Below are 12,856 nucleotides of genomic sequence, written 5' to 3' on the forward strand. Positions count from 1 at the left end.
GTTTTTTGGGGGTTTTTTTGGATTGGTATGTGTGTGTGTGTGTGTGTGTGTTGTGGGGTTTGTGTGTGTGTGTGTGTGTGTGTGTGGTGTGTGTTGTGGTGTGTGTGTGTGTGTGTTTGTGTCTGTACAATTTGTGTTGTATTATATATGCAGCATGAATGTATGTGGTGTGGTAGTATGGTGTGTTCGATGCATGTGCTGCGCGCGGGAACAAAAAAAAAAAAAAAAAAAATTTATATATATTTTTTTTTTTTTTTGGGTTTTTTTTTTTTTTTTTTTTTATAATTTGGGGCGGCGTGGGGGTTGGGTGGTGTGTAGAGTTGGTTGGGGTTGGTGGGGGTTGTTTTTGTGGGGTTTGTGTGTGTGGGGTGGTGGGGTTTGGGTTGGTGGTGGGGGGGTGGGGGGGGGGGTTTTGGGTTTGGTGTGGGTGTGTAGGGGTGGGTTTTTTTTTGAGGTGTTTCAAGCCTGTAAACGGGCCTTGTTGAGGTGGTGGGGGTTGGGGGTTGGGGGTTTTGGGGTTGTTGTGGGTGGGGGTGTGTGGTGGGGAAATAAATAAAAAATTATAAAAAATAAGGTTGTGGGGTGGGTGTATTTGGTTGGGGGGAAATAAATTATATTTGTGTGGGGGTGTGTTGTTTGGGGAAAAATAATATAAAATATATATATAAAATTTATTATATAATATATAATATTATATTTTTTTTTTTTTTTTTTTTTTTTTTTTTTTTTTTTTAATTTTCTTTTGAGCCGCCGGGTCACAGCAGATACTTAATTGTATTTTTCATGTTTGATGCTCTTGGATGAGTACGTGGTAGGGTCCCCAGTTCCTTTTCCCAAAGGAGGTGCCGGTTTTTACCTTTAGGAATCATTTCTCCATTTATCCGGGTTGGGACCAGCATGTTTGGGTGGTTTGGGCCCACCCAGTGTTGGGTAGGCAACGGGGTAAAATTTCCCTTGCCCCCAGCGAGGGGTTAGAGAGTGGTCTTTGAAGTAGGAGAAAGGGGATTGGAAAGTGGTCTAGAACTGGACCAGGGGAAATTTCAAAATGAGAGAAGGGGGGCATAGAGAGGGTAAGCATAAAAAAGATTACGTCGTATGTCAAAGTGTGTGGGGCGTCAAATTAAGAAAAAGGCCCGCTGGGGAGGGGAAGCTTATAGGGACGACCAGGGGAGTTGGAAACAAATCCCCCCAAAGAGTGTGGCAGCAAAGCAAAAACCCAACTACGAGGAAAAAATTTAGAACGGGAAATTAGATTTTCAAAGGAAACAAAGTCAATGGATGGGAAGAGGAAAAATAGATAAAATAACTGTGATCCAATGGCGAAAAAAGATGCGAAAAAAACTGTGCACGGGCAGTGGTTTTTAAAAAAGAGGTATGAAAAGGTGTTTCGTGATGGATATGTATAGACGAGACAAAAGGTGGTTTTAAAAGAGGAGAAAAGGTATTTGGGGGAATTTGGTATGGGAGGTGTGTAAGAAAAGTCTCTTAGAGGCCAAAGTTCTGGGTAAGGCCAAAGTTTAATAAGGGTTTCACGTGTGTACCAGAGGGTGGAAGGGATGGGGGGGGATGGAGGGAGAGTTAATGTAGTGGAGCGGGAGGGGGGGGGGGGGATGGGTGGTTTGGGGGGTGGGGGGAATATGAGTAGGAGGAGGAGGGGTACCGGCGTCACTTGATGGGAGGGAGTGGGGTTGTGGAACTTGAGGGTGGAGGGGGGTTTCGGGTTTTGGGGGGCTAAATTAGGTAGAATGTTTGGTTTTAAATGGAAAAAGTTTTGACTGGGGAAGGTGGAGTAGAAGTGGGGATTAATATTTGGAGGGAGGTATAGGGGGGGGAGAGGAACATCTTGGAAGGAGGGGGGGAGCAGAGCGGCGACATTACTGAAGAGGAGTAAGAAAAAAACCGCGAGTGTTTCCCCCGTTGGCTTTAGTAGATGGACCCAAATCTGAATTGAAGGGGCCACCTCAGACTCAAATTTTAGGGGGGGCAGCTCCATAAAAAACATTAGGGGGCCCCCACGTTGGGACACGTTCGCGGTGACCAGGTTTGGGGACAAAGGGATCGGGCTGGGAAAAGGCAGTGTTGGCGGTGTCCTAACGCCAAAAATTTTGACATTGACGGGAAGAGGTTGATATGGGCGGACAGGAGGGATTCTCCACCAATGTAAACATTAAAGGGGAAGGGGTTTACGGAATAATTTTTTGCAACGTTGGTGAGGGCATTTCGATGACCCCTGGGGGGGAAAGGAAAGAACTGTACTGATAACACATAGCCCTGAGGCGGCGAGTAATTATCCAAATCTGACCCTTTTTTGTATAGGGCAGTTTGCGGGGGTATTCCGGTAAACTATTAAGGGGTTGGGGGAGGTTTTTTCAGGAAGGGGTTGCCCGAAAAATCAGTTTGAGTTTATAATGCTATAGCTTTGGTTTCATATTGATTCTGCGAGACGGGAAAGATGGGTCGCTCGGAAGAATTTGCCTGCTTGTGTTTGGAAACATTTCTGGAAGAAAACGTGTTGTGAAGTAAGGGGCTGTGGGAGGGATCCCCGAAAAATTGCCCATTTTTCTGGGGTAAATGGAGTATTTAAAAATTTGCAGAGATGGGGGTGGTACATGGACGGGAAAGGGAGGAGTATTACGGAGAGGGGGGACAACATGGGTTAAAGTAGTAATAAGGGGGAAGGGGGGGAAGGGGGGGGTGGTTTAAGGGGGAAAAATTATAAAGTGGGGAAAAAGGGGGGGGGGAGGATGGGGGGTTTACCCCCCGGGGGGCAGTAAAAAACTTGGGGGATTGGGGAGGGCCAGTTGGGCCCGGGGTTGGGGGGGGGTGGGGGAAAACCCCCTTTTTAAAAAAAAAAAAAAAAAAAAAAAAAAAAAAAAAAAAAAAAAAAAAAAAAAAAAAAAAAAAAAAAAAAAAAAAAAAAAAAAAAAAGGGGGGGGGGGGGGGGGGGGGGGGGGGGGGGGGGGGGGGGGGGGGGGGGGGGGGGGGGGGGGGGGGGGGGGGGGGGGGGGGGGGGGGGGGGGGGGGGTTTTTGGTGGGGAGTTTTAAAATTTGAGAATGGGGGTTTAATGGCAAAAGGGGGGTATTTACGGGAGGGTGGAAAATGGATTAAAGGTAGAAATAAGGGGAGGGAGGGGATTGGGAAAAAGGGGGGGGAAGGGAAGGAAATTTGGGGAGAGAAAAAAAAACCCTGAGTGTTTTGTTGGGTTAAGGAAATGGGGACCGTCCAAAAATCACCCCAGACTCAAAAATGAAATCTTTAAAAACTTTGGGGGGCCCGGGGGGTTCAAAATTTTCCCTCCGTTAAAAAAAAAACAGGGAGGGTGTGCGCAGGTTAAGTGTGCAAAGGGGAACCGGGTTCGGACCGGGAAGGGGGGGGGTATTTTGAAGGGGAACCCCCCAAATTCCCTAAAGGGTATAATTTTTAAAACTGGAGGCTTTAAAAGATGTTGAGGAGAGAAAACAATTTCACCCCTCAGGGCCCGGCATAATTAAACCAAAAAACAACCTGCCCATGGTTAGGCCTTTTCGGGATGGCCTCACCTTTATTTTGAGGTCTAAAAATTGGGTGGAAGGAAGGGATTGGGTTTGTTAAGGGTTAAGGTTTTTGCAGAGAAATGTGAAACAAAGGGATTGCCCTTGTTAAATTTTTGGGGAAGGGTGGTTGATTAGGGATAGTTTGCAAGCTGGGCAAGGAAATTTTAAAATGAAAGGGTTGGGGGTCGGTTGTGAGGAAAAAAGAGATTAAATGAAATATGTAATTTTGAAAAGGAAGGGGTGTTGGAAAAGTGTGGGGAAAGGTGTTGATGGTTGGGAGGGTAAGGGAGGAAGTGGGGGAAAAGGGGGTGGGGTTGTAAAAGGGGGAAAATAATAGGTTTTGGGGGAGAAAGGGAACTTAAAGGGCAAGGGGGAATTGGTTTTAAAAGGGGGTGGGGGGACAAAGGTGTTTTTCCTGTTGAAAATGGAGGGGAATGGAAAATTTGGTGGGGTAGACAAAAATGTAATTTGGGGGATTAGGGGGTTAGAAATTTTAAAGGATAAAAGGGATTGAGGGGGGGGGGGGGGTTTGGGGAGGGGCTGTTTTGGGGGGGGGTAGGAGGTTTGGGGTGGGGGGGTTCTTAGGAGGAGGGGGGATACAGCGTTACTTGGGGGGGAAAGGAGAGGATTTGTATTGGAGGTTGAGGTCTTTTTTCATTAGGTAATCTTAAATATTTTCAAGGGTTTTTTCTTCTAGTTGGTTGGGGAGTTTTGGGGATAAGGATTTCTTGTGGGGGGGGGAGAGAGGACTGGGCCCCTCAAGCAAGGAAAAGGGGAAGGTGGAGGTGATTGTGTGGTGGGGGAAAAAGAGGGGGTGGAACGTTGTTCTGTCTGTTAGGGGGTGTGCGAGGGGGGAGAGGGGAAGGTTTGGGGGGTTTGGGGGTTTTTGGGATATCTGTTTGTAGGTTTGGAGTGTCGGGATTTAGGTGGAAAAAAGATTTGATGGGGAAGGTAGGGGGTAAAAGGGGGGGGTTTTTAGAGTGGGGGGTGGGTTTAGGAGAATTGGTAGAATGACAGTATTACTGGAAAGGATAAGAAAAACCCACGTCGACGTGCTTTTTTTGTCTGGCTTCACGTAGTGTATCCAAGTTTAAATTTGAGATTGCTACCTCAGACTCAAATTTTAGGTGGGACACCCCTATAAAATACATTTGGGGGCCCCACATTGGACATGTGCTGATTGTGAGGGCATTAGTCGGGTAGGCGGGTTGGGCACATAGGGGCATCGGGTGTGGAACGGCAATTTTTGGCCCTGGGGTCTAGACGCCAAAAATTTTTGGACTGACGGGGAGGGGTTGGTATGGACGAACAGGGAGGGATTCCCCTCCTATAAGATTTAAAGGAAGGTCAGTTTGGGAAGGAAATTTTTGGGGCTATTTTAGGGGGGTTTCTTCGTTTACCCCCTGGGGGAAGGAGTAGATTGTATGAGTTCACATAGTCTGTGAGACAGGAAAGGGGTCTTCTCCCAAAATTGACCAATCTTTTTTATAGTTTGGGCAATTTCTGGGGAGATTAAAACTGTTCCGGTGCGTTTGGGGGTTGGATGGGGTTCTGCAAGGATGGGGTTCCCATATGGGTCTGTTAGTTTTTTTAAAAGCTATAGCTTGGTTTTGGAGTTACTGTGCAAGAGGGACGGTCGGGTCGGTGGGGGGAAAGAGACTTTACCTACTGTTTTTGGAACATTTTGGAAGCAAGGGTTTTGTCAAGTAGGGAGCTGTGGGAGGGATCAGGGAAAAATGGGTCCCATTTGGCTCGCTAAAAGAGGGTATTCAAAATTTTTTGTAGGATAGGGTAGTAAAAGGGGGGGGGGAAAACGAAGATGGGTGGGTTTTAGGGAGGTAGTTTTATGGGGGGGTGGGAATAAGGCTGAAGGTATTAATAAGGGAGGATGGGGGGTTGATGTTGGGGGGTTTGGGGGTAGAGGTGTAAAATTGAGCTGTGGGGGAGTGGAAAAGTTTCTTAAGGGGTTTTTGTTGGAATGTACTAGTAGGATTGATGGGGGGGAGTTTTTTTTTTCATTTTTTTCGGGGGGGCCTGGTCAAAAGGGGAGCCTGGGGTAGGAATGGGGGGTTACATCTTGGGGTATTTGAAAAGGGCAAGCTCATTGCCCTAAAAGTGGGATAATTTTTTATGCGGCCATGGTAAGCCCGGATTTGTTGGGGATAAAACAGTCCACCCCCAGGGGCCCCCTTTAGGGTAAGGGTAGAAAAATCAGGGGAAAACCGTGCCCATGGCCCCCCCAGGCCCTTCAGGCTGGCCAAAGTCAGCCTTTCATCCTTTCAGCCGGTCTCAACCTTTTGGAGGGGGATACAAAGGGTTGGTGAAGGACAGAAAAAGAAAAAGGGGAAGGAAAAAAAAGACCATGCAAAATTGTTTATGAGGGTGAGTCCCAAGGTTGGGGGGTTCCCCTATTGGGTCCCAGCTCCGCCCCCTAAAGCCCCCCCCCCGACAAAAAAAGGGATTGGGGGGGGGGGAAGGATTGGAAAGGGGGAAAAAGAACGGGAGGGCAAAAACCCTTTAAAAGCATCACCGACCAAAAGGCAGGGGGAAAACCCAGGGTTTCCCATGCCTCCGTAAAAAAAAGGGGAAGGAATGGAGGGGGTGGGTTAAAAAAAACTTCAACAAGGCTATTTGAAAAACAGAGGCCATTGTTAGGATAAAATCTTTTTTTATAGAAGCAAATATTTCAGAAGAAAAATTTATGCAATCCTAGGAAAAAACATAAAACAAACATGCAAAAATTTTTACCCCACCTTAAAGCAGCCCCAAACCCCTCAAAAACTTTTATAGCTCTCACCCCCTTTTTTAAAAATTTTAAAAAAAGAAAAGGAAAGCAAAAAAGAAGAGGAAAAGACCGAAAATCAGTGGGGGTGGAAAGGAAATTAGGGAGGAAAAGGGTGGTGACCCCCCAAGGGGGAAAGGATGGAGGGGGTTTTTTGGGAGAATAAAAAACCATTAACAGGGGGTAAGTGGGGCAGGAAGGGGGGGCGAAGACGGGAAAAAAAGGGGGAAAAGAAAATATGCAAAAAAGTTTTGGGGGCTATTAAATTAGGTTATTCCCTGCATCGGCTTCTCTGTGTCTTTTTTCTTCCCAGACCCGGCCGAATTTGGGGGGGGGAAAGAAAATTAATCAATCCAAAAGAAATTTTTTCCCCCTAAATTGGACAAAGAAGGAGAAAAATTGAAAAGAAAATTACTAAGGGGGTTAATGCATGTCAAATTTTAAAAAAATTTTCGATTTGTCAAGGATCCAAGAAAGGAAAGAAAGGGAATGAAAAAAATTTCATTTTTTTCATTTAGGTTTTCAAGTTCTCTTTCCCCTTTCCTAACAAAAAAAAAAAAGTGCTAAAAAACCCCCAAAAAAATTTCTTTTCCAGTTGAAACATAATTTTGAAAGTAAAATTAAATCGGTGGCAGTTTTAAAAAGGGTGGGGTTTAAAAATCCGGAAAATCCCGGATTTTCCTTACAAAAAGGTAAATAAAATAATGAAAAAAGGTTCTTAATTATGTCATTAATGTCTAAAACAAAACCCGGAAATACAAAAAAAAACTAAAACACAAACAAATGTTTTTAAAAAAAACATTGCAGAAACTTTTGAGTACCACATAAACGGGTAATTTATCTGGGGGGAATCCCCCTCCTTTTTTACATAATCAAAATAACCAAAAACCCAACAAATTAAAACCCCAAAAGGCTCAAAAGACCTTGCAACCCAACATTTATGGTTAAACATTACACCTCCTTCTCAAAACAAAACCCCTATTTTCCTGGGGCGTATTTTCATATTTGGTCTCTTTTCAAAAACCCATTTTGTCTGTTTTTGTTTCTTGACAAACACCCAAAATTTTTTATTTTTTCTTAAACAATTGTATAATTAATTTATTAACTTTTAGCTGCCGCACTTTCCAATCCGGCCCAAAAACAAAGGGCCATCACGTTTTTTTCGAGAGCTCCCTTTCCTGTGGCTCCATCTTTTCACGTGCAAATCGTAATGGGGAAAATCCTAAAACAGGGGGTACAAAGTGTCAACAAAACACAACTCACAAGGGGAAGAAAAAGCGGTTTTTTCAACTGATTTGTATAAAAAAAAAAAAAATACTGCCTATTCAAAAGAATATGGTAAATCAACCAATTGTTTTTTTATATGATGGTTTTCAATTGTTAAAAAAATTTTATATATAACACACACCCACAGTATACACATAACTACACACTACAAATACTACACATACGTATATGGACCACTCACCTTCACTAGTCCAGGCCTTTCCTTTAAAGGGGGATGGGGGAAGGGGTACAGAATCCCTCAGGGGTGTTGTAGGAACCATCAGAGAAAACTCCCAAAGGGGACAAAGGGCCTCAGCGGTGCCCTGCCAGATGCCTTCATTGGGGGCAAGCAGCCTTGGAGAAGACATAGCGGAAGACAGCTTACGAGCCAAAGACGCACCACCACGTTTTTGGACAGCCCGGAAATTAAAGGTATGTTTTAATGAGGGAACCTACAGGAACAAATTCAAGGCAGTTTTACTAACACAGGGTTTTCTAAAGTAATTTTAATTTACTCTAAAAAAAGTGAACCCTTTTGGGAATAACTCCCCTTTAAGTAGGGCTCATCTTAATTGCGTCGTAACAGGGACTCCCCGCCCATTGGTGGCGCAGCAGGCGAGCACGGGAAGGGGGGGGAATGGTTCCCCAGATGATACGTTCTTGACATCCCCCCCTTCACCGGGACCCAAAACGGTGGCAAACTGGGCCTGGTGGGAGGTAAATGTTGGTTTATTTCAGGGATTTTATTACAGTAGGGGGAAGACCCAAACCAAATTTTTACTGGGAAGTGTACCATGGTTTTCCCTAAAAAAAATAACTGACAAAGTAACAGGTCAAAGTTTAATCAAAACTATTATCTAGCACCTCTTCTTTTTTAAATAAACCCCTTTTTCTCCAACATTTTTATTTTTTATCATGTGAAAGTGGAAATCAAACCCATTTCCACGGAAAAATGGGGGGTAAATTTTTAGTTAATATTAAAAAATTAACACGAGATTCAGGCTCATACAGTGTTATCTTTTTTTTTTTTCAATTTCAAAAGAAACTTTTTCTCCAAGTTTAGCTCAGTAACTGTGCAATTGAAGATACTTTGCTTATCAGTTTAAAAAAAAAAGTGGGCTTTATCTTAAGTCCACACAAAAAAAAAATTATGCCCCTTTGGGCTTGTTTACAACCTTTTGTCCCATCCACTATATTTCCTCCCCCCCATTTTTCTTTCTCTCTATTTAGTCATTCCTATTTTAAAAGGGTTTCATTTAGAGAATGAGTATGCATATTTCCTTTTGTGATAAGCTTATTGTAAATACGTGGGTGAACTAACCATCAATCCCAGCAATATTTTCCTCTATGACACTGGAAATAATATGAAAGAAAAGCAATCAACTTCTCACGTCAAGAGAAGTAGCAAAAAAAAGAAGGAAGGAGGAAGGAAAAACCAAGATGAGAAACTCACAACCACGATCCTCCTTTACACACACACTGAGCTCGGTTCTGATCCAGGCGGGTCATGGCCGAGAGTTCTCCCTGGGGATTGAAGGAGCATACTTGGCGCAGATAAGGGCGTTGGTGTTGGCAGGGTTGCCCACAACGAGCACCCTCAGGGCTCTTCTTGGCATGCTGGTCGAGAGCTTGGCCCTGCAAGGTGGAGAGGGGTTTGGAATGAGTAATTCCATTTGAGTCATGGTGCAAAACTGGCCATGAAAGCTGGAAATGACTGGGTGATTAAATCTATTCTGGTTATGGTACAAAACTGAACCTGGCAGAATAAACATTAATTTGAATAATACATCTTGCTACTGTTTTTTTACAGATTTAAAAAGATAAATGAGTTATTGTTTCTAATTATGTTAGGCAACTAACGTCCTGTCCATGCAAGTGTGCATGTTTGATGGCCATCCATAAAGGTGAAGTTGCAGGCAAGCAAACAGCAGGGAAAACTACTTTATTAATCAAGTAGCTTGCCTACCTGTGACATCACCTCTACTTATGCCTGCCCTTGTGCCTGCTGATCATGCATGCTCATGTGCACAGGCCTTTGGGTGGGCTTAACATATACAAGAATAGCAGAAAGGGCCACTAAAATTAAAGATGGCCAATGACAATATACACATTAACCACTTCCTAATCTGAGATGTCAACCGAACTCTAAATCTAAATCAAACATAAGACAAAGACATGAGAATATGAATAATAGTCTATATTGTATCAAATACTATTGGCTGTCAGGATTCCACATCAAAATATTTTCAATAAAAAAATGAATCCATTCTATACCTTACATGTACATAAACACAAGAACGAGGGAAACCAAGATTAAGAAAACAATATTATTACCAAAATTTTTTACAAACCACCATCTATAATTTACCACCACTTAGCTTTAAAAAAATTCTCACCTGAGTCTTGAAGATCTTTACATTGGCAGCCAGCAGGTCCTTGCGCTCCATGCCCTCCTTGCGGGGCATGGCACCCACCAAGAAAGCGGCATCGATGTCCTTGAAAGCAACAGCCGGATCATCGGTGGGGATCACGTCTGAAAGTTTGAAATGGATATGCATCAGTTTCCTTTCTCTAAGGGAAATCAAGATGTTTCTGCTCTTGGAAGAAAACTGCCTTCGACTCAAAAGAGTGAGGGAGGAAGAGAGATGATGGACTGAGGGGAAAAAGAGGTAAGGCAGAGAAAGAGAAAAATGAAGAGGCCAAAGAAACTTACCTCTGACACAGGGCAAGGCACAGTCGCTGATTTCCATGCACACTCCATTCAGGACATTCATCATGGGGGTGATGTCCAAGAGGTGCAGGATGACTGGGGTCTCGGGGCCGAAGACAGCGCCTGAGCCCACCATGTAGACCAGTGAGTAGCCGATCTGGCCGGCTGCGCCAGTCACACACACACGTACAGGTTCAGCCTGGGTAGGGATTATTGCATTAGAAAGTGGCCTCTTACTTCTTAGTGCAAATACCATTATCAATATTTGTATTATTGCTCTCCCTTTTACAGAATCATTTCCTTTTTCATCTGTATGAACTGAAAACCCCCAAAAGGTTGCTTTTGTTTGAAAGTAGAATCTCCTCTAAATTATATACATCCTCTAAGTTCTGCACATTTGTTATAAATTATTCAACCTGACTGGGGCAAATATGACCAAGATAAAATAACAAAATAAGTCTTCTAGGCCTCTGATATCAAGTAACAATCAGATATGATGTCCACAAACAAACAAAAATATCAGAGACATTTTTGAGCATAAGGCCAGCAGAATATTAGTGTATGGATACCCATGTACCAAGACTGTCACCTTGCTACACGTCTACATATTCTTCCTAAACACTATAAAGCATAAAAAGACATGAAATAACACATGTCTACATATTCTCCCCTATACACTATAAAGCACACGAAACATGAAATAACAGAAACAATCATTAAAAAGTAAAATAATAAATTCCAAAAGGGTGTATTCTCCCAACCTGTAAGTACATCTGTATGAAAAACAGGTTTGCAGACTTGCTTGTGCGTTTGGGCTGGAGTTCATCACAAATGATGCACATGCAAAACTGTCACATACAGCTATCACATGAATCAGTGCATAGTCAGTGCTGGAAGAGGGTACAGTTTGCACTAGACAGCCAAGATTTTATCTTTGCCAAGAGGGGAAAGCCCTCTCCGATGTAGTCCAAAGGAGTCTTTGGTGATCGTTACTTCAGAGCATTGTTTCTGCTTTTTTGAGATATCTGCATGGCACAAATGATAGAAGATGCCATGTAAACCTATTCCTTGGTGAATTCACTCAAGTAATTTTTTGCAGGATTAAGTATGCTTTTGGTATGGGACAGTCATTTTATACCAAAATTTATCTATTCTGCTCTGGTACACTTTTGGCAACAGTCCCAACAATAAATAGACAGAGAAAAATAGAAACAAATTGAATAAAGTGCCTAGAAAACAACAACAAAAGTAAATATAAAAAAAACTTGAAGCAAGATTTCCGCAGTACCACTTAACTCGACCACCATGTGTTTGTCACAGCATTCCCAGTCTCCCATGCTCTTAAAACTTGTGTGTTGCATGTGTGTGTGTGGGGTACAAGAGACAGAAAAAAAAAAAAAAAAAAAAAAAAAAAAAAAAAAAAAAAAAAAAAAAAAAGGAGACTGTTCCCAATGCAAAGGAATGTTGCGTGAACCTGTCTGCAGCCTGTCAACAATAGCTACTCTCGTGGCAAGTGGAGTGAGGCCAGCTACGTGTCCAACGAAAGATGCCATCGATGGAGGAGGGTAATACCAGGTTAACATTTTGGAGGACAAGGGGAGCGCCCATCGAGCATCCCTGCAACAAAAGGTCTTTAGGGTTTATACTTAACTTAGATCTATTCATATATATATTTTTATAAGGTTGCATGACTTGTATGATCTTTTGATAAACACCTTTATTCTATTTTTTAAAATTTTCTTTGATTTTTGACTGACACTTTGGGACAATCATTTTAGAAATTCCTTTTTTCACCTAGAATTAACCTTTGATTAATGCATAAAAATGGAAATGGGAAAAAAAAAACTGCATTTTGTTGTTATACATTGACTTTCATACACAGACATTTCTAACCAACTGTTTGGTCTGATATTTCTTTAACATTCATTTAGTCCAGATATACAAAGTTTACATAATATTTCAATGATCTGACCTGAGCAACAATTTCACTAATTATGTTTCATAACTCCTATGACTAAAGGCTTTGCAATTTCGATCTCCTCTTCTCCATTTTCAATATTAGGCAAATCATCCTAATTCTAACTAGTAGTTGTTTACAAACTACAGAGGTAAATTACATTATATTGCAAACATTGTTATTACTATTATTATTAGTTCTGATAAGCCATACAAAAAGGTATACTGAAAAAATTCAGAATTATACCACCAAAGGTATCAGTGACAGTCAAAACACAGCTAAGAAAGAAATTTATTTATGGTGAGAGTGCAAGTTGAAAAATACATCAACTATCGCACTTCATTAACATTAAAACCAATACTAATAGGTATAAAAATAACTAGCATGAAATAACAAATAAACCTCTAACCGAACCCTTAGTGTCTCCAGACCTACACTCCCCTAGTAACCACATGAGAATATGAACATAGCCTTCAAACCATTCCCAACCTTGATAATGCTCGGAAAACCCCATTTTTCCTAAAGCTGCCACAAAAAAGCTCATGGGATCCCCGGCATTTTTTTCCATCAAATAAGGGGGCCAATTTCAAGCTCCTTTTTTTTTGGC

General features: G+C 42.4%; 1 pseudogene; it reads right to left on the minus strand.

Annotated features, from left to right (window-relative positions):
• LOC119595040 overlaps window positions 1–10,516 on the minus strand; it is a 12,644-nt pseudogene extending 2,128 nt beyond the window's left edge.
• Between the last annotated feature and the right edge of the window lie 2,340 nt (window positions 10,517–12,856).

The sequence above is a fragment of the Penaeus monodon genome, chromosome 35, assembly GCF_015228065.2.
Source record: "Penaeus monodon isolate SGIC_2016 chromosome 35, NSTDA_Pmon_1, whole genome shotgun sequence".
Taxonomy (NCBI): domain Eukaryota; kingdom Metazoa; phylum Arthropoda; class Malacostraca; order Decapoda; family Penaeidae; genus Penaeus; species Penaeus monodon.